Consider the following 22,014-nt stretch of genomic DNA (forward strand, 5'->3'; position numbering starts at 1 on the left):
GGGGTTAGAACTCGCGATCAGAAGCAAACAATACCACGGGTGGGGTTAGAACCCGCGATCAGAAGCAAACAATACCACGAGTTGGGTTAGAACCCACGATCAGAAGCAAACAATACCACGAGTTGGGTTAGAACCCGCGATCAGAAGCAAACAATACCATGGGTGGGGGGTTAGAACCCGGGATCAGAAGCAAACAATTCCACGGGTTGGGTTAGAAAGCGCGATCAGAAGCAAACAATACTACGGGAGGGGTTAGAACCCGCGATCAGAAGCAAACAATACCACGGGTGAGGTTAAAAATGACACCAGGGGTACTGACACCAGGGTGAGTGACACCAGAAGTACTGATACCAGGGGTACTGACACCAGAAGTACTAATACCAGGGGTACTGACACCAGAGGTACTGACACCAGGGGTACCGACACCAGAGGTACTGATACCAGGGGTACTGACACCAGAGGTACTGATACCAAGGGTACTGACACCAGAGGTACTAACACCAGAGGTTTACCTGGAGTTTACCTGGAGAGAGTTCCGGGGGTCAACGCCCCCGCGGCCCGGTCTGAGACCAGAGGTACTGACACCAAGGGGTACTGACACGCAGGGATACTGACACACAGGGGTGCTGATACACAGGGGTACTGACACCAGGGGTACTGATACCAGGGGTATCGACATCTTGAGCGTACTGACACCAGGGGTATTGACACCTTGAACGTACTGACACCAGGGGTACTGACTCCAGGGGTACTAACACCAGGGGTACTGACACCAGGGGTACTGACACACAGGGTACTGACACGCAGGGGTACTGACACGCAGGGGTACTGACACCAGGTGCATTAACACCTTGAACGTACTGACACCACGAGTACTGACACCAGGGGTACTGACACCAGGGGTACTGGCACCAGGGGTGCTTACACCTTCAGCGTCAGTACGCTGAGGTCAGTGTTCACCTGTGGTCATACCTGCCTAAGCTCTTGAGAGTTAGCGTGGGCTGTTACCAAGCACCATGGCTTGTTGTAGTGTTTTAGAATCTCAGGTTAAAGTGTTGAAGGAGATTCTACTTCTTCAGGAGGAAAATAGGAGACTGAAGCTTCGCATAGATGAGTTTGGGAGCGAGTGTAAGAAGGACTTAGCTGGTAAGGAAGGAATGGTCACCAGCAGTGATAGTGGCAGCCGCTTTAAGTGGCAAGTGGTTTACAGTTCAGGAAGAAGGAAGATGAGGAAAGTTAATAGAGAAGATGTGAAGGTAGGATATCGATTCTCTGTTCTCCAAGACGAGTGTACTTCAGTGGTTAGTGAGGCTAAAGGTACCACTGCTTCCCCTGCTAATCAAGGTAAAAATATTTTAAGAGTAGGCGATTCTCAGGTAAGATACATGGACCGTGCATTTTGTAACAGAGACAGAAAGGTCAGACAGAGTGTGTGTCTTCCTGGAGCTGGTGTTGGTGACATAGTCAGCAGGTTGGATAATATTATGGCAGGTAATGGGAACAAGCCCATTATCTGTCTTAGTGCTGGGGATAATGACATTGGGAAGAGCAGGAGAGAGGAGTTGCTCGATAAGTACAGGTCAGCCATAGAAGTAGTTAGGTCTAAGGGAGGGATCCCAGTCATATGTAGCATCTTGCCTAGAAAGGGAGTGGGTAATGAATGGATGTCTATGGCAATTGGTATAAATTGCTGGCTAGACAGGTACTGCAAGGAACTTGCAATCCCATTCATTGATAACTGGGACCTATTCTTTGGCAAACGTGATATGTATGCAAGAGATGGGGTTCATCTCTCTGGGGATGGAGTGGTTGCATTAGCCAATTCAATTGAGAGGGTAATTGATGACTTGTCTAGGAATTTAAACTGATGGATTATAGAGGTATGGGTGTTTGTGGGAAGCAATCAGGCTGCAGCATTAGGGTTAAAAACAGCAGTTATTAACGGGATACCTCAAGGATATGTTTAAAAGACAATATTCAAAATAAAGTTGCTAATAATGGCAAATCAACTGATCAACAAACAAAGAGAGATAGTAGAGGGCAACGAGTGACTAGCTCCCTTAAGGTTTATTATACAAATAGTAGGAGTCTAAGAAATAAGATAGATGAGCTAAGATTACTTGCAAGTGTAGGAAATATAGATATTATTGGTATAACAGAGACCTGGTTCAACCTGAAAGATAGAGAAATGCCTTCTGAATGCAACATACAGGGTTATAAACTATTCCACACTAATAGGGTCAACAGGAAGGGTGGTGGTGTGGCGATGTATGTCAGAGAAAATTTAAATTGTTGTCTTAGACATGATATAAGATTAAAAACATCGAACACAGAATCTGTTTGGCTACAGTTTCTCGAGGGACGTGACAAATTAATTTTGGGTGTAATTTATAGGCCCCCAAACCTTGATAGGGAGTGCAGTAAGCTGTTATGGGACGAAATTCATAAGGCATCTAGATATGAAAATGTTGTGATAATGGGAGATTTTAACTTTAGACAAACTGATTGGAACAATATGACAGGAAATCTTGAGTCTAGTGACTTTCTTGGTACGGTTCAGGATTGCTTTTTTGAACAGGTTGTGGCAGAACCAACTAGAGGAAACAATCTGCTTGACTTGGTTCTTGCCAACAAAGATTCATTAATTAATAATCTTGAGGTTAATGATGAGCTTGGGGAAAGTGATCACAAATCACTTAGTTTCAATATATCATGGAATTACCCAGATAACTGCAATCAAATCTCTGTCCCAGATTTTCGCTTGGCCGACTTCATGGGACTGAAAAATTACCTGGGTGGGCTAAATTGGGATGTCCTAACTATGGGTCAGGTAGGTGATCTTGGTTGCCAATATGACGTTTTTCAGAGCATAGTTCTAGCTGCCCAGACAACTTTTGTTTCGAGTAGGGAAATTAGATCTAACAAAAATGATCCTAAATGGAATAACAATAGATTAAAACATCTCATTGGTCAAAAGAGAGGCATATATAGGCGTATCAAAAGAGGGGTTCGGCAGTTAAGAAATCAATATATTCAATTAAAGAGAGAAATAAAGAAAGGAATAAGAAAAGCAAAAGGGGATTATGAGGCTAAGGCCGCAAGGGATTCAAAGACTAACCCAAAAGGGATCTTTCAGGTATACAGAAGTAAGATTAGGGACAAGATTGGCCCACTTAAGAGTAACACTGAGTATCACTGTCAGATCACTGACAGTGATAAGGATATGTGTGAAATTCTCAATACCTACTTCCTCTCAGTTTTCACCCAAGAAAATACTAGCGATATTCCTGAAATAATAAATTATGTAGTACAGGATGATACTAAACTATGTACGATTGCGGTAACTAGTGACATGGTCCTCAGACAAATAGAGAAACTAAAACCTAACAAATCCCCAGGTCCTGATGAACTGTTTGCAAGGATGTTAAAGGAATGTAAAGAGGAACTTACCATACCTTTGGCTAATCTTTTTAACATATCACTACAAACTGGCATAGTGCCTGATAAGTGGAAAATGGCAAATGTAATACCTATTTACAAGGCAGGTGACAGGTCCTTGGCTTCAAACTATAGACCAATAAGCCTTACCTCCATAGTGGGAAAATATATGGAATCAATAATTGCCAAAGCAATTCGTAGCCATCTCGATAGGCATAAGTTGATTAATGAATCTCAACACGGCTTTACAAAGGGGCGTTCCTGTCTTACGAATTTACTAACTTTTTTCACTTAGGTGTTTGAGGAGGTAGATCATGGTAATGAATATGATATTGTGTATATGGATTTCAGTAAGGCTTCCGATAGATACACAAATAACCTGCACATAAAAGAGAGAAGCTTACGACGACGTTTCGGTCCGACTTGGACCATTTACAAAGTCACACTAACCAGAAGTGGAGCAGGACGGCTATATATAGGCAGGAAGATGTGGAGATGGTAGTAGTAGTAGTAGTAGTAGTAGTAGTAGTAGTAGTAGTAGTAGTAGTAGTAGAGGTGGTAGTATTAGTGGTAGTGGTAGTAGTGGGGAATAAGGAGGAGGAGCCAGTCAAATACAAAGAAAGGGGAGCACTGCAGGGGAGCTAAGTGCTCACAGAGGGAGAGCAAGTGCACAGAGGTGGGTGAAAGGGGAAGTGGTGAAATAAATAAATAAAGAAGGAACAGAAACACGAGACAGAAGAGAGAAAGACAACCCAGAGGAGAAAAAGGAAAGAGGAAAGGGGAAGAGGGAGAAGAAGAAAAAGAAAAAGAAAAAATGAGGAGTCAGGTTAAGTCACGGGTGTTCTGAAGTTTGGAGCATTTTACAATGTAGTGGGAGAGGAAGGCATCTACAGAGACGAAGCCAGGGCTAAGCTTCATACAAGGAAAGTTGTGTATTAGAGAGGATTCAACTAGACGGCGACTGTTCGAGTTGGAAGTAGGGAAGACAGTTTTAGCAGAAGACCAGTCAATAGGATGGCTATGATCTCTGACGTGACAGAAAAGAGCATTGCTAGTGTCGGCAAGCCTAACACTATTTTTGTGCTCCCTAAGTCTCACTTTCTAGAACTTGTCTCTCTCTCTCTCTCTCTCTCTCTCTCTCTCTCTCTCTCTCTCTCTCTCTATTCTCACTTATCAGTATTTATCTCTCAATTCTCACTTTCCAGAACTTCACTCTCTCTATTCTCACTTCTCAGTATTCATCTCTCAGTAGTTATGATGGGTTGTATAACATTCCTTAGTTCCTCAAAAAGTTATTTTTGATCGTTCTTTATTACAAGCCAGCAGTCTACACCACTGATGGAGCAAATTCCATCTGATGAACGTACCCTCAAGCCATGGCATGCCTGGGTATACTATGCTCCTCTCAACCCATTACTGTTGTGTCCCCAGTGAGAGGCAGCACAGACAGACTGTCGCTGCGACAGTCTGTCAGTGCCGTTGATGAGTAACAAGACTAAGAATTAATACAGAATTAACAGACTGCCAGCTCTACTAAAGCTAAGATGGAAATATAACGAGTTTATGCAATATAAATGGAAAATGACACGGTTATAAAGCTATCGATTCACAAATTATGGGTTTAAGTATTCACACATTGGTGTTGAAGTGGGCTAACCTGTAATGCAGGAAGGTTATACTATTACAATCTTGACATCACAGAAGTAAAATAAACTTGCACAGAACCACCTTCTATGACTGCTGGACCAATAACGTAGGTCAGTGAGACTGAGTGTGGTAAGAAACACACTGCCACAAGCCTGGTGTGACACGTAAGTGTATACTGAAAAGTACAGCTGACAATTTTAATTTTGATACAGTGGACCCCTGGTTTTCGTCCTTAATCCATTCCAGAAGGTCGGACGAAATCCGAAATGGACGGAAACCGAAGTAATATTTCCCTTAAGAAATAATGTAAATCCATGTGATGAATGGTTTGAAAAACCGACAAGTTGAAGATTGAGACACTTATGCAGCATATGGGAATCTTTATTTAGGAAACGTTTCGCCACACAGTGGCTTCATCAGTCCAATACAAAGAGGAAGGCGTAAGGAGAGGAGGAGTATGAGGTAATCAGTCCCTCAACCTGGAGTCGATGTGTTCAGTCCATCAATCTTGTAGAATGTACAGCATAGGGCCGTAGACGTGGCTTATATACTGTAGTGAGGTGAGGTGAAGCAGGCGGAGGCGGGGTCATAGTGGTACCATCCACTAGTCGAAGTAGGTCTTCGTCCAAATGTTGAACAAGTGTTGAAGAATTCTTTGTAACAAGATCCCATGATGCTGCAGTGTCTGACAGTTGTGATGAATGGTTTGAAAAACCGACCGTATTGGACTGATGAAGCCACTGTGTGGCGAAACGTTTCCTGAATAAAGATTCCCATATGCTGCATAAGTGTCTCAATCTTCAATGTAAATCCAATTAATCCGTTCCAGGCACCCAAAAATATTAACAAAAAGTAAGTTAATTTAGTAATAGAACTAGGCTTTAAAACAATAAAAGTACAATACATATATAGTCCATTCATTACTTACCTTAAAATATTTGTAGTCTTAATGTAGGACGAGAGGTGAGTAGTATTTATTTGTATTAAATCAGTGTAGGTAGCCGGTAGGTGTAGACCACTTGGGCTACACCTACCAGATACCTACACTGCGGCCCAGAGCCATATTATTACCATCGACATACCATGTTCACCGAGTTCAATCGTTTTTAACAACTACCTTTAGATGCCATCATAAACAAAGGAGCAGTAATGAATAATTCATGACGAGAATTGTAAACAAAAACGTTATTATGTATTAAAGTGAGTGACTGGGCCAACGCGGATTAATACACGTTTTCTCTGATGCTGAACCATAGAAAACGTAATGTTTTCCTTCCAATGACTACCACCCCTCCATAGCATATAAATATTGCATGTTTGTATGTTATGTAATATGTTTCTTATATAATTTTGAAGACAATATCATAAATGGATTAATGAAAATGTCTATATTAACGTAAAATAAGACATTTAATATGCACAAGAGTGAGTGACGAATGGATGAGCAGCCCAGGCGGACGCGTCTGGTATGGACAGTTTCCAAGCGGATGTATGAAACCCGTGGAAAATTTCGCCAACAGAAGTGGTCGAAATCCGAATTGTACAATTTCCGGACCGGACGAAATCCAGGGCGTCCACTGTATTCATTATCAGTGTCCTAAAATTAGCTAGAAATTTCTGTTCTGGTCTCGGAAGCATTTTGGTTTTTGGCCAGTGAATTACCTATACTCTCACTAGCCCAACTTTCTCTCAATAATTACCTCAGCTTTAGTTTATGAACTTTCACCTCTGTCTTACTCGCTGATATCAAACTTTTTGCACCCCATCTGCCATTTACTCTCACTGTAGCTACAACTAAATAACGATCTAATGCTTCTGTGACCCCTCTATAAACATTCACATCCAGAAGTCCATTCATCAACCTTTTATCCACCATTACATAAACACTGTTATAACTTTCTATATCATAGCTAATGTAATTATTTATAATTTTCTATATATATAAATTACCTATTACCAAATTCTTTCTCCACAGTGTTCAATTGAAGATCTCCCATTATCATTTACCCCTGGCACCACAAATTTACCTACTACACCCTCTACAACCGGTTCACCCACTTTATCATTTGGGTCCTCCACAGAAATTACTTTTGGTTTAAAACTCTCCTAAACAAAAGCACTTTTCACATGCAAACCTTTCTTTAATGCATTTAATCTTCAATTTTATATTTTCATATTCCCTCTTTTTCCCTTATATATATATATATATATATATATATATATATATATATATATATATATATATATATATATATATATATATATATATATATATATATATAAACAATAACAACACTGTACTAGCCAAGGATTCGAACCCATGTTGTACTGGCCTGCCTCATGGCAAGCGAGAACCACATGACGCTTTAAACCACAGGTTGGGTGCTCTGTGGTTTGAAGCGTCATGTGGTTCTCGCTTGCCATGAGGCAGGCCAGTATAACGTTATTGATGAATACCTCTCGTTCATGGTTATAATTATATATATATATATATATATATATATATATATATATATATATATATATATATATATATATATATATATATATATATATATATAAAGTCTGTTGAGTATACCTGGTAATGTGTATGGTAGAGTTATTATTGAAAGAATTAAGAGTAAGACGGAGAATAGGATAGCAGATGAACAAGGAGGCTTTAGGAAAGGTAGGGGGTGTGTGGACCAGGTGTTTACAGTGAAACATATAAGTGAACAGTATTTAGATAAGGCTAAAGAGGTCTTTGTGGCATTTATGGATTTGGAAAAGGCGTATGACGGGGTGGATAGGGGGGCAATGTGGCAGATGTTGCAGGTGCATGGTGTAGGAGGTAGGGTTACTGAAAGCAGTGAAGAATTTTTACGTGGATAGTGAGGCTCAAGTTAGAGTATGTAGGAAAGAGGGAAATTATTTCCCAGTAAAAGTAGGCCTTAGACAAGGATGTGTGATGTCACCGTGGTTGTTTAATATATTTATAGATGGGGTTGTAAGAGAAGTAAATGCGAGGGTCTTGGCAAGAGGCGTGGAGTTAAAAGATAAAGAATCACACATAAAGTGGGAGTTGTCACAGTTGCTCTTTGCTGATGACACTGTGCTCTTGGGAGATTCTGAAGAGAAGTTGCAGAGATTGGTGGATGAATTTGGTAGGGTGTGCGAAAGAAGAAAATTAAAAGTGAATACAGGAAAGAGTAAGGTTATGAGGATAACAAAAAGATTAGGTGATGAAAGATTGGATATCAGATTGGAGGGAGAGAGTATGGAGGAGGTGAATGTATTCAGATATTTGGGAGTGGACGTGTCAGCGGATGGGTCTATGAAAGATGAGGTGAATCATAGAATTGATGAGGGGAAAAGGGTGAGTGGTGCACTTAGGAGTCTGTGGAGACAAAGAACTTTGTCCTTGGAGGCAAAGAGGGGAATGTATGAGAGTATAGTTTTATCAACGCTCTTATATGGATGTGAAGCATGGGTGATGAATGTTGCAGCGAGGAGAAGGCTGGAGGCAGTGGAGATGTCATGTCTGAGGGCAATGTGTGGTGTGAATATAATGCAGAGAATTCGTAGTTTGGAAGTTAGGAGGAGGTGCGGGATTACCAAAACTGTTGTCCAAAGGGCTGAGGAAGGGTTGTTGAGGTGGTTCGGACATGTAGAGAGAATGGAGCGAAACAGAGTAACTTCAAGAGTGTATCAGTCTGTAGTGGAAGGAAGGCGGGGTAGGGGTCGGCCTAGGAAAGGTTGGAGGGAGGGGGTAAAGGAGGTTTTGTGTGCGAGGGGCTTGGACTTCCAGCAGGCATGCGTGAGCGTGTTTGATAGGAGTGAATGGAGACAAATGGTTTTTAATACTTGACGTGCTGTTGGAGTGTGAGCAAAGTAACATTTATGAAGGGGTTCAGGGAAACCGGCAGGCCGGACTTGAGTCCTGGAGATGGGAAGTACAGTGCCTGCACTCTGAAGGAGGGGTGTTATTGTTGCAGTTTAAAAACTGTAGTGTAAAACACCCTTCTGGCAAGACAGTGATGGAGTGAATGATGGTGAAAGTTTTTCTTTTTCGGGCCACCCTGCCTTGGTGGGAATCGGCCAGTGTTATAATAAAATATATATATATATATATATATATATATATATATATATATATATATATATATATAAATTTATTTTTTCAACAAGTCGGCCGTCTCCCACCGAGGCAGGGTGACCCAAAAAGAAAGAAAATCTACAAAAAGAAAATACTTTCATCATCATTCAACACTTTCACCACACTCACACATCACTGTTTTTTACAGAGGTGCTCAGAACACAACTGTTTAGAAGCATATATGTATAAAGATACACAACATATCCCTCCAAACCGCCAATATCCCAAACCCCTCCTTTAAAGTGCAGGCATTGTACTTCCCATTTCCAGGACTCAAGTCCGGCTATATAAAAAATAACCGGTTTCCCTGAATCCCTTCACTAAATATTACCCTGCTCACACTCCAACAGATCGTCAGGTCCCAAATACCATTCGTCTCCATTCACTTCTATCGAACACGCTCATGCACGCCTGCTGGAAGTCCAAGCCCCTCGCCCACAAAACCTCCCTTACCCCTTCCTTCCAACCTTTTCGAGGACGATCCCTACCCCGCCTTCCTTCCCCTACAGATTTATACGCTCTCCATGTCATTCTACTTTGATCCATTCTCTCTAAATGACCAAACCACCTCAATAACCCCTCTTCAACCCTCTATTACTTTTATTAACTCCACACCTTCTCCTAATTTCCACACTCCGAGTTTTCTGCATAATATTTACACCACACATTGCTCTTGGACAGGACATCTCCACTGCCTCCAGCCGCCTCCTCGCTGCAGCATTTACAACCCAAGCTTCACACCCATATAGAACTGTTGGTACTACTATACTTTCATACATTCCCTTCTTTGCCTCCATAAATAAAGTTTTTTGACTCCACATATACCTCAACGCACCACTCACCTTTTTTCCTTCATCAATTCTATGATTAACCTCATCCTTCATAAATCCATCCGCCGACACGTCAACTCCCAAGTATCTGAAAACATTCACTTCTTCCATACTCCTCCTCCCCAATTTGATATCCAATTTTATCTAAATCATTTGATACCATCATCACCTTACTCTTTTCTATGTTCACTTTCAACTTTCTACCTTTAAACACACTCCCAAACTCATCCACTAACCTTTGCATTTTTTCTTTAGAATCTCCCATAAGCACAGTAACATCAGCAAAAAGCAACTGTGTCAATTCCCATTTTGTATTTGATTCCCCATAATTTAATCCCACCCCTCTCCCGAACACCCTAGCATTTACTTCTTTTACAACCCCATCTATAAATATATTAAACAACCATGGTGACATTACACATCCCTGTCTAAGACCTACTTTTACCGGGAAGTATTCTCCCTTTCTTCTACACACCCTAACCTGAGCCTCACTATGCTCATAAAAACTTTTCACAGCATTTAGCAACTTACCACCTATTCCATATACTTGCAACATCTGCCACATTGCTCCCCTATCCACTCTATCATATGCCTTTTCTAAATCCTGCTTTTAACATTTCTGTCATGATTCCGTCAGTTCCAGCTGCTTTACCCCCTTTCATTCTACGTAATGCCTCACGTACCTCCCGCACACTCACATCCTGTTCTTCTTCACTCCTAAAAGATGGTATACCTCCCTGGCCATTGCATGAAATTACCGCTTCCCTTTCTTCGTCGGCATTTAAAAGTTCCTCAAAACATTCTCGCCATCTACCCAAAACCTCCATCTCCCCATCTACTAACTCCCCTACTCTGTTTTTAACTGACAAATCCATATTTTCCCTAGGCTTTCTTAACTTGTTTAACTCACTCCAAATTTTTTTCTTATTTTCATTAAAATTTCTTGACAGTGCCTCTCCCACTCTATCATCTGCTCTCCTTTTGCACTCTCTCACCACTCTCTTCACCTTTCTTTTACTCTCCATATACTCTACTCTTCTTACAACACTTCTGCATTGTAAAAGCCTCTCATAAGCTAACTTTTTCTCTTTTATCACACCCTTTACTTCATCATTCCACCAATCACTCCTCATTCCTCCTGCACCCACCCTCCTGTAACCACAAACCTCTGCCCCACATTCTTATACTTCATTTTTAAAACTCATCCAACCCTCTTCAACCCCCCCCCCCACTACTCATACTTGGACCAGCCCACCTTGCTGCCAATAGTTTTTTATATCTCACCCGAACTTCCTCCTCCCTTAGTTTATATACTTTCACCTCCCTCTTGCTTGTTGTTGCCATTTTCCTCTTTTCCCATCTACCTCTTACTCTAACTGTAGCTACAACTAAATAATGATCCGATACATTAGTTGTCCCTCTATAAACGTGTACATCCTGGAGCCTACCCATCAACCTTTTATCCACCAATACATAATCTACAAACTACTTTCATTACATGCTATATCATACCTTGTATATTTATCCTCTTCTTCATAAAATATGTATTAATTATTACCAAACCTCTTTCTACACATAGCTCAATTAAAGGCTCCCCATTTTCATTTACCCCTGGCACCCCAAATTTACCTACTACTCCCTCCACAACATTTTTACCCACTTTAGCATTGAAATCCCCAACCACCATTACTCTCACACTTAGTTCAAAACTCCTCACGCATTCACTCAACATTTCCCAAAATCTCTCTCTCTCCTCTACACTTCTCTCTTCTCCAGGTACATACAACGCTTACTATGACCCACTTTTCACATCCTTTATTTTACTCCACATAATCCTTGAATTAATACATTTATAGTCCCTCTTTTCCTACCATAACTTATCCTTCAACATTATTGCTACCCTTCTTTAGCTCTAACTACATTTGAAACCCCTGACCTAATCCCATTTATTCCTCTCCACTGAAACTCTCCCACCCCCTTCAGCTTTGTTTCACTTAAAGCCAGGACATCCAGCTTCTCATTCATAACATCCACAATCATCTCTTTCTTATCATTTGCACAACATCCACGCACATTCAGACTTCCCACTTTGACAATTTTCTTCTTATTCTTTTTAGTAATTATTACAGGAAAAGGGGTTACTAGCCCATTGTTCCCGGCATTTTAGTTGACTTTTACAACACGCATGGCTTACGGAGGAAAGATTCTTATTCCACTTCCCCGTGGATATAAAAAGAAAAGTAATAAGACCAAGAACTAAGACAAAATCAAAGAAAACTCAGATGAGTGTGTATAAATAAACATGTACATGTATGTGTAGTGTGACCTAAGTGTAAGTAGAAGTAGCAAGACGTACCTGTAATCTTGCATGTTTATGAGACAGACAAAAGACACCAGCAATCCTACCATCATGTAAAACAATTACAGACTTTCGTTTCACACTCACTTGGCAGGACGGTAGTACCTCCCTGGGTGGTTGCTGTCTACCAACCTACTACCACATATATATATATATTTTATATATATTATTATGGTAGTAGGTTGGTAGACAGCAACCACCCAAGGAGGTACTATCATCCTGTGGTAGTAGGTTGGTAGACAGCAACCACCCAGGGAGGTACTATCATCCTGTGGTAGTAGGTGGGTAGGCAGTAACCACCCAGGGAGGTACTACCGTCCTGTGGTAGTAGGCTTTAATTGAGCTATGTGTAGAAAGAGGTTTGGTAATAAGTAATACATATTTTTTGAAAAAGAGGATAAATAAATATACAAGGCATGATATAGCACGTAATGAAAGTAGTTTGTTAGATTATGTATTGGTGGATAAAAGATTGATGGCTAGGATCCAGGATGTACACGTTTATAGAGGGGCAACTGATATATCGAGTCATTATTTAGTTGTAGGTACAGAGTAAGAGGTAGATGGGACAAAAGAAAAATGACAACAAGTAAGAGGTAAAAGTGTATAAACTAAGGGAGGAGGAAGTTCGGGTGAGACATAAGCAACTATTGGCAGAAAGGTGGGGCACCACTAGCAAGTTTCTTTGGGCCCATGGTAGCTTATTTCACAGTCCCACAAGCACTAAACACAATGAAATAATCGTAAAATGTTAGAATGAGAGCGCAGGTCAGTGTTCACTCAAGCATCAATAAAGCCAGACTGGCTCACGGCGCCTGCGTAGGGACGATGACAGAGTGAGCTGGCGGACAGGTCTGGTACCCAGTGGTCCAAAAATAGGGGCGTGTTCGATAATAGGGACAAAGGTGGTTCGAAAAAAGGGTTCTATTTTTTGAAACGTTCGATAAGTGATGTGTTCGAAATCTGAGGTTCCACTGTATTAGCGTCCAAACCTTTTCCAAGGAAGACGATCAACGTCGTCAGTAAAAAGGTTCTCCAAATGCTGGAATGGCAAAAGTGGTACCGATTTTGGAGACTGGTTTGGCTTGCCAATCACCTGACAAGTATGTAAATTCTTAATATGAGAAGTCATTGACTCTTTTCATCTTTTGCCCCGAATCTTCATCAAGTCTAGATGTCTGCCTATAGGACTACTGTGAACAAATTCCAAAGATTGTCTACTACGAGACTCATACAATTATATACGATACTTTACACCACCGCTGTAATAACAACAATAATCAAGGCCTTTTGACTGGCTCTTATTCACTGCAATTTTCTGATTGTTTTCGGTGATGGATCAAAAACAAGTATTCCTTAATCAGATCTGAGCTTTCCTTACTAAGAGTAATTTTACTCTCAGTCACTTGAGAAGACAGGGAACGAAGTACTTCGCTGAATATGTTCAAACCTAGCGACGTCATAGTCAACAGAGGGAGATGGTGATAAAGCAGAGTTTTGTACGCTTAACTTCAGAATTATCACAGCCAACGGGAATAATGAAAGATCAGTTCCATGAGCTCCCAGGGCATACGTTTCCTTGTTGGAATAATCTGTTTCCAGTGATAACATGGGAACATCTAAGATTTCCATGGAATTTCCAGACAGAAATTCAGCATAATTTATCAAAGACATTCCTTGAAATTTCTACAATATTTCCAGAATAACACCTGGTATCCATATTAAATTTGCGCAGAGATTCTTTAACAATAGTTCGACTACTGGACTATATAAACACGTCAATATTTGGTTTATCTGATGAGGTTGTATGTCATCTATCAAAGTTGAAAATTCATCAGAATCTTGATAGGAATTTACTTATGTATTTTTATGGTCCATGTCAACTTCACTAAGTAAATAAATCTATCAGTTGAATTCACATTTTCCTCAGCCGGTTTTTTCATATTAAGTCAATATCATCAGAAGGAAATGTAAATTGTGGCCGTGAAATTGCTCTCATTGGTTCGATGTTATTATGATAGTGTCGTTGTACTGATAAGGCTGGAGAGTGAATAAAAACAGTGGCGACAAGTGGATGATCTCTTTTGGTACGACTCTCTGAAGCACAGGAATACTTGCATGCTCTCACGTGCTCTCCTCCTCCTGTCTCTCCAGAGAGCGGCTGTAGGTCGCGCTATGGAAGGTAGAGTACGAAACTAAGGTGAGGCTGTTATATACCTTCACCTGTGAAGGTGCGGCGGCAGATCCAGTATTACAAGACGTCCTCTTATATCTGCTTAATCTAACATAAATTAACTTTAGTTAGTCGAATCTTATGAGTTACTAGATGTTGTACCCGCCATCCAATGACACACGGCGTCCACACCAGTAACACAGAGGCATCCACACCACCGTATGTCCTTGGATGGCGGGTACAACATCTAGCTTGGCTGGATGCGTAATTCTCAAGGATTGTGTAGTCTAGTGGTCGAAAGAGTCATGTGTTTTCGCTCGCAATGAGGCGGGCCAAAGCAGCATGGGTTCGAATCCTTGGCTAGTGCAGTTTTGTTATTGATATATATATATATATATATATATATATATATATATATATATATATATATATATATATTCTAGGTAGTAGGCTGGTAGGCAGCGACCACCCAGGGAGGTACTACCGTCCTGTGGTAGTAGGCTGGTAGGCAGCGACCACCCAGGGAGGTACTACCGTCCTGTGGTAGTAGGTTGGTAGACAACAACCACCCAGGGAGGTACTACCGTCCTTTGGTAGTAGGTTGGTAGACAGCAACCACCCAGGGAGGTACTACCGTCCTGTGGTAGTAGGTTGGTAGACAGCAACCACCCAGGGAGGTACTACCGTCCTGTGGCAGTAGGTTGGTAGACAGCAACCACACAGGGAGGTATTACCGTCCTGTGGTATTAGGTTGGTAGACAGCAACCGCCCAGGGAGGTATTACCGTCCTGTGGTAGTAGGTTGGTAGACAGCAACCACACAGGAAGGTACTACCGTCCTGTGGTAGTAGGTTGGTAGACAGCAACCACACAGGGAGGTATTTCCGTCCTGTGGTAGTAGGTTGGTAGACAGCAACCGCCCAGGGAGGTACTACCGTCCTGTGGTAGTAGGTTGGTAGACAGCAACCGCCCAGGGAGGTACTACCGTCCTGTGGTAGTAGGTTGGTAGACACCAACCACCCAGGGAGGTACTACCGTCCTGTGGTAGTAGGTTGGTAGACAGCAACCACACATGGAGGTACTACCGTCCTGTGGTAGTAGGTTGGTAGACAGCAACCGCCCAGGGAGGTACTACCGTCCTGTGGTAGTAGGTTGGTAGACAGCAACCGCCCAGGGAGGTACTGCCGTCCTGTGGTAGTAGGTTGGTAGACAGCAACCACCCAGGGAGGTACTACCGTCGTGTGGTGGTAGGTTGGTAGACAGCAACCACAAAGGGAGGTACTACCGTCCTGTGGTAGTAGGTTGGTAGACAGCAACCACCCAGGGAGGTACTACCGTCGTGTGGTGGTAGGTTGGTAGACAGCAACCACACAGGGAGGTACTACCGTCCTGTGGTAGTAGGTTGGTAGACAGCAACTACCCAGTGAGGTACTACCGTCCTGTGGTAGTAGGTTGGTAGACAGCAATCACCCAGGGAGGTACTACCGTCCTGTGGTAGCAGTTTGGTAGACAGCAACCACCCAGGGAGGTACTACCGTCCTGTGGCAGTAGGTTGGTAGACAGTAACCACCCAGGGAGGTACTACCGTCCTGTGGTAGTAGGTTGGTAGACAGCAACCACCCAGGGAGGTACTACCGTCCTGTGGTAGTAGGTTGGTAGACAGCAACCACCCAGGGAGGTACTTCCGTCCAGTGGTAGTAGGTTGGTAGACAGTAACCACCCAGGGAGGTACTTCCGTCCTGTGGTAGTAGGTTGGTAGACAGCAACCACCCAGGGAGGTACTACCGTCGTGTAGTGGTAGGATGGTAGACAGCAACCACAAAGGGAGGAACTACCGTCCTGTGGTAGTAGGTTGGTAGACAGCAACCACCCAGGGAGGTACTACCGTCGTGTGGTGGTAGGTTGGTAGACAGCAACCACACAGGGAGGTACTACCGTCCTGTGGTAGTAGGTTGGTAGACAGCAACTACCCAGTGAGGTACTACCGTCCTGTGGTAGTAGGTTGGTAGACAGCAACCACCCAGGGAGGTACTACCGTCCTGTGGTAGTAGGTTGGTAGACAGCAATCACCCAGGGAGGTACTACCGTCCTGTGATAGCAGTTTGGTAGACAGCAACCACCCAGGGACGTACTACCGTCCTGTGGTAGAAGGTTGGTAGACACTAACCACCCAGGGAGGTACTACCGTCCTGTGGTAGTAGGTTGGTAGACAGCAACCACCCAGGGAGGTACTACCGTCCTGTGGTAGTAGGGTGGTAGACAGCAACCACCCAGGGAGGTACTTCCGTCCTGTGGTAGTAGGTTGGTAGAGAGTAACCACCCAGGGAGGTACTACCGTCCTGTGGTAGTAGGTTGGTAGACAGCAACCGCCCAGGGAGGTACTACCGTCCTGTGGTAGTAGGTTGCTAGACAGCAACCACCCAGGGAGGTACTACCGTCCTGTGGTAGTAGGTTGGTAGACAGCAACCACCCAGGGAGGTACTACCGTCCTGTGGTAGTAGGTTGGTAGACAGCAACCACCCAGGGAGGTATTACTGTCCTGTGGTAGTAGGTTGGTAAACAACGACCACCCAGGGAGGTACTACCGTCGTGTGGTGGTAGGTTGGTAGACAGCAACCACACAGGGAGGTACTACCGTCCTGTGGTAGTAGGTTGGTAGACAGCAACCACCCAAGGAGGTACTACCGTCGTGTGGTGGTAGGTTGGTAGACAGCAACCACCCAGTGAGGTACTACCGTCCTGTGGTAGTAGGTTGATAGACAGCAACCACCCAGGGAGGTACTACCGTCCTGTGGTAGTAGGTTGGTAGACAGCAACCACCAAGGAAGGTACTACCGTCCTGTGGTAGTAGGTTGGTAGACAGCAACCACACAGGGAGGTATTTCCGTCCTGTGGTAGTAGGTTGGTAGACAGCAACCGCCCAGGGAGGTACTACCGTCCTGTGGTAGTAGGTTGGTAGACAGCAACCGCCCAGGGAGGTACTACCGTCCTGTGGTAGTAGGTTGGTAGACAGCAACCACCCAGGGAGGTACTACCGTCCTGTGGTAGTAGGTTGGTAGACAGCAACCACACATGGAGGTACTACCGTCCTGTGGTAGTAGGTTGGTAGACAGCAACCGCCCAGGGAGGTACTACCGTCCTGTGGTAGTAGGTTGGTAGACAGCAACCGCCCAGGGAGGTACTGCCGTCCTGTGGTAGTAGGTTGGTAGACAGCAACCACCCAGGGAGGTACTACCGTCGTGTGGTGGTAGGTTGGTAGACAGCAACCACAAAGGGAGGTACTACCGTCCTGTGGTAGTAGGTTGGTAGACAGCAACCACCCAGGGAGGTACTACCGTCGTGTGGTGGTAGGTTGGTAGACAGCAACCACCCAGGGAGGTACTACCGTCGTGTGGTGGTAGGTTGGTAGACAGCAACCACACAGGGAGGTACTACCGTCCTGTGGTAGTAGGTTGGTAGACAGCAACTACCCAGTGAGGTACTACCGTCCTGTGGTAGTAGGTTGGTAGACAGCAATCACCCAGGGAGGTACTACCGTCCTGTGGTAGCAGTTTGGTAGACAGCAACCACCCAGGGAGGTACTACCGTCCTGTGGTAGTAGGTTGGTAGACAGTAACCACCCAGGGACGTACTACCGTCCTGTGGTAGTAGGTTGGTAGACAGCAACCACCCAGGGAGGTACTACCGTCCTGTGGTAGTAGGTTGGTAGACAGCAACCACCCAGGGAGGTACTTCCGTCCTGTGGTAGTAGGTTGGTAGACAGCAACCACCCAGGGAGGTACTACCGTCGTGTGGTGGTAGGTTGGTAGACAGCAACCACAAAGGGAGGTACTACCGTCCTGTGGTAGTAGGTTGGTAGACAGCAACCACCCAGTGAGGTACTAAAGTCCTGTGGTAGTAGGTTGGTAGACAGCAACCACCCAGGGAGGTACTACCGTCCTGTGGTAGTAGGTTGGTAGACAGCAATCACCCAGGGAGGTACTTCCGTCCTGTGATAGCAGTTTGGTAGACAGCAACCACCCAGGGAGGTACTACCGTCCTGTGGTAGAAGGTTGGTAGACGGTAACCACCCAGGGAGGTACTACCGTCCTGTGGTAGTAGGTTGGTAGACAGCAAACACCCAGGGAGGTACTACCGTCCTGTGGTAGTAGGGTGGTAGACAGCAACCACCCAGGGAGGTACTTCCGTCCTGTGGTAGTAGGTTGGTAGACAGTAACCACCCAGGGAGGTACTACCGTCCTGTGGTAGTAGGTTGGTAGACAGCAACCGCCCAGGGAGGTACTACCGTCCTGTGGTAGTAGGTTGCTAGACAGCAACCACCCAGGGAGGTACTACCGTCCTGTGGTAGTAGGTTGGTAGACAGCAACCACCCAGGGAGGTACTACCGTCCTGTGGTAGTAGGTTGGTAGACAGCAACCACCCAGGGAGGTATTACTGTCCTGTGGTAGTAGGTTGGTAAACAACAACCACCCAGGGAGGTACTACCGTCGTGTGGTGGTAGGTTGGTAGACAGCAACCACACAGGGAGGTACTACCGTCCTGTGGTAGTAGGTTGGTAGACAGCAACCACCCAGGGAGGTACTACCGTCGTGTGGTGGTAGGTTGGTAGACAGCAACCACCCAGTGAGGTACTACCGTCCTGTGGTAGTAGGTTGATAGACAGCAACCACCCAGGGAGGTACTACCGTCCTGTGGTAGTAGGTTGGTAGACAGCAACCACCCAGGGAGGTACTACTGTCCTGTGGTAGTAGGTTGATAGACAGTAACCACCAAGAGAGGTACTACCGTCCTGTGGTAGTAGGTTGGTAGACAGCAACCACCCAGGGAGGTACTACCGTTTTTTGGTAGTAGGTTGGTAGACAGCAACCACACAGGGAGGTACTACCGTCCTGTGGAAGTAGGTTGGTAGACAGCAACCGCCCAGGGAGGTACTACCGTCCTGTGGTAGTAGGTTGGTAGACAGCAACCGCCCAGGGAGGTACTACCGTCCTGTGGTAGTAGGTTGGTAGACAACAATCACCCAGGGAGGTACTACCGTCGTGTGGTGGTAGGTTGGTAGACAGCAACCACACAGGGATGTACTACCGTCCTGTGGTAGTAGGTTGGTAGACAGCAACAACCCAGGGAGGTACTACCGTCGTGTGGTGGTAGGTTGGTAGACAGCAACCACACAGGGAGGTACTACCGTCCTGTGGTAGTAGGTTGGTAGACAGCAACTAACCAGTGAGGTACTACCGTCCTGTGGTAGTAGGTTGGTAGACAGCAACCACCCAGGGAGGTACTACCGTCCTGTGGTAGTAGGTTGGTAGACAGCAACCACCCAGGGAGGTACTACCGTCCTGTGGTAGCAGTTTGGTAGACAGCAACCACCCAGGGAGGTACTACCGTCCTGTGGTAGTAGGTTGGTAGACAGTAACCACCCAGGGAGGTACTACCGTCCTGTGGTAGTAGGTTGGTAGACAGCAACCACCCAGGGAGGTACTACCGTCCTGTGGTAGTAGGTTGGTAGACAGCAACCACACAGGGAGGTACTACCCTCCTGTGGTAGCAGTTTGGTAGACAGCAACCACCCAGGGAGGTACTACCGTCCTGTGGTAGTAGGTTGGTAGACAGTAACCACCCAGGGAGGTACTACCGTCCTGTGGTAGTATGTTGGTAGACAGCAACCACCCAGGGAGGTACTACCGTCCTGTGGTAGTAGGTTGGTAGACAGCAACCACCCAGGGAGGTACTACCGTCCTGGGTAGTAGGTTGGTAGACAGCAACCACCCAGGGAGGTATTACTGTCCTGTGGTAGTAGGTTGGTAAACAACAACCACCCAGGGAGGTACTCCCGTCCTGTGGTAGTAGGTTGGTAGACAGCAACCACCCAGGGAGGTACTACCGTCGTGTGGTGGTAGGTTGGTAGACAGCAACCACCCAGTGAGGTACTACCGTCCTGTGGTAGTAGGTTGATAGACAGCAACCACCCAGGGAGGTACTACCGTCCTGTGGTAGTAGGTTGGTAGACAGCAACCACCCAGGGAGGTACTACCGTCCTGTGGTAGTAGGTTGGTAGACAGTAACCACCCAGGGAGGTACTACCGTCCTGTGGTAGTAGGTTGGTAGACAGCAACCGCCCAGGGAGGTACTACCGTCCTGTGGTAGTAGGTTGGTAGACAGCAACCACACAGGGAGGTACTACCGTCCTGTGGAAGTATGTTGGTAGACAGCAACCGCCCAGGGAGGTACTACCGTCCTGTGGTAGTAGGTTGGTAGACAGCAACCGCCCAGGGAGGTACTACCGTCCTGTGGTAGTAGGTTGGTAGACAGCAACCGCCCAGGGAGGTACTACCGTCCTGTGGTAATAGGTTGGTAGACAGCAACCTCCCAGGGAGGTACTACCGTCGTGTGGTGGTAGGTTGGTAGACAGCAACCACACAGGGAGGTACTACCGTCCTGTGGTAGTATGTTGGTAGACAGCAACCACCCAGGGAGGTACTACCGTCGTGTGGTGGTAGGTTGGTAGACAGCAACCACACAGGGAGGTACTACCGTCCTGTGGTAGTATGTTGGTAGACAGCAACTACCCAGTGAGGTACTACCGTCCTGTGGTAGTAGGTTGGTAGACAGCAACCACCCAGGGAGGTACTACCGTCCTGTGGTAGTAGGTTGGTAGACAGCAACCACCCAGGGAGGTATTACCGTCCTGTGGTAGCAGTTTGGTAGACAGCAACCACCCAAGGAGGTACTACCGTCCTGTGGTAGTAGGTTGGTAGACAGTAACCACCCAGGGAGGTACTAACGTCCTGTGGTAGTAGGTTGGTAGACAGCAACCACCCAGGTAGGTACTACCGTCCTGTGGTAGTAGGTTGGTAGACAGCAACCACCCAGGGAGGTACTTCCGTCCTGTGGTAGTAGGTTGGTAGACAGTAACCACCCAGGGAGGTACTACCGTCTTGTGGTAATAGGTTGGTAGACAGCAACCGCCCAGGGAGGTACTACCGTCCTGTGGTAGTAGGTTGGTAGACAGCAACCACCCAGGGAGGTACTACCGTCCTGTGGTAGTAGGTTGGTAGACAGCAACCACCCAGGGAGGTACTACCGTCCTGTGGTAGTAGGTTGGTAGACAGCAACCACCCAGGGAGGTATTACTGTCCTGTGGTAGTAGGTTGGTAAACAACAACCACCCAGGGATGTACTACTTTCCTGTGGTAGTAGGTTGGTAAACAACAACCACCCAGGGAGGTACTACCGTCCTATGGTAGTAGGTTGGTAGACAGCAACCACCCAGGGAGGTACTACTGTCCTGTGGTAGTAGGTTGGTAGACAGCAACCACCCAGGGAGGTATTATTCTCCTGTGGTAGTAGGTTGGTAGACAGCAACCACCCATGGAGGTACTACTGTCCTGTGGTAGTAGGTTGGTAGACAGCAACCACCCAGGGAGGTACTA

At 45.2% G+C, this 22,014-nt stretch overlaps 1 protein-coding gene across 1 annotated transcript in view; it reads left to right on the forward strand.

Annotated features, from left to right (window-relative positions):
• Positions 1-22,014, forward strand: part of LOC128697391 (nephrin-like) — a 331,037-nt gene that overhangs the window by 244,491 nt on the left and 64,532 nt on the right.

The sequence above is a fragment of the Cherax quadricarinatus genome, chromosome 44, assembly GCF_038502225.1.
Source record: "Cherax quadricarinatus isolate ZL_2023a chromosome 44, ASM3850222v1, whole genome shotgun sequence".
NCBI lineage: Eukaryota > Metazoa > Arthropoda > Malacostraca > Decapoda > Parastacidae > Cherax > Cherax quadricarinatus.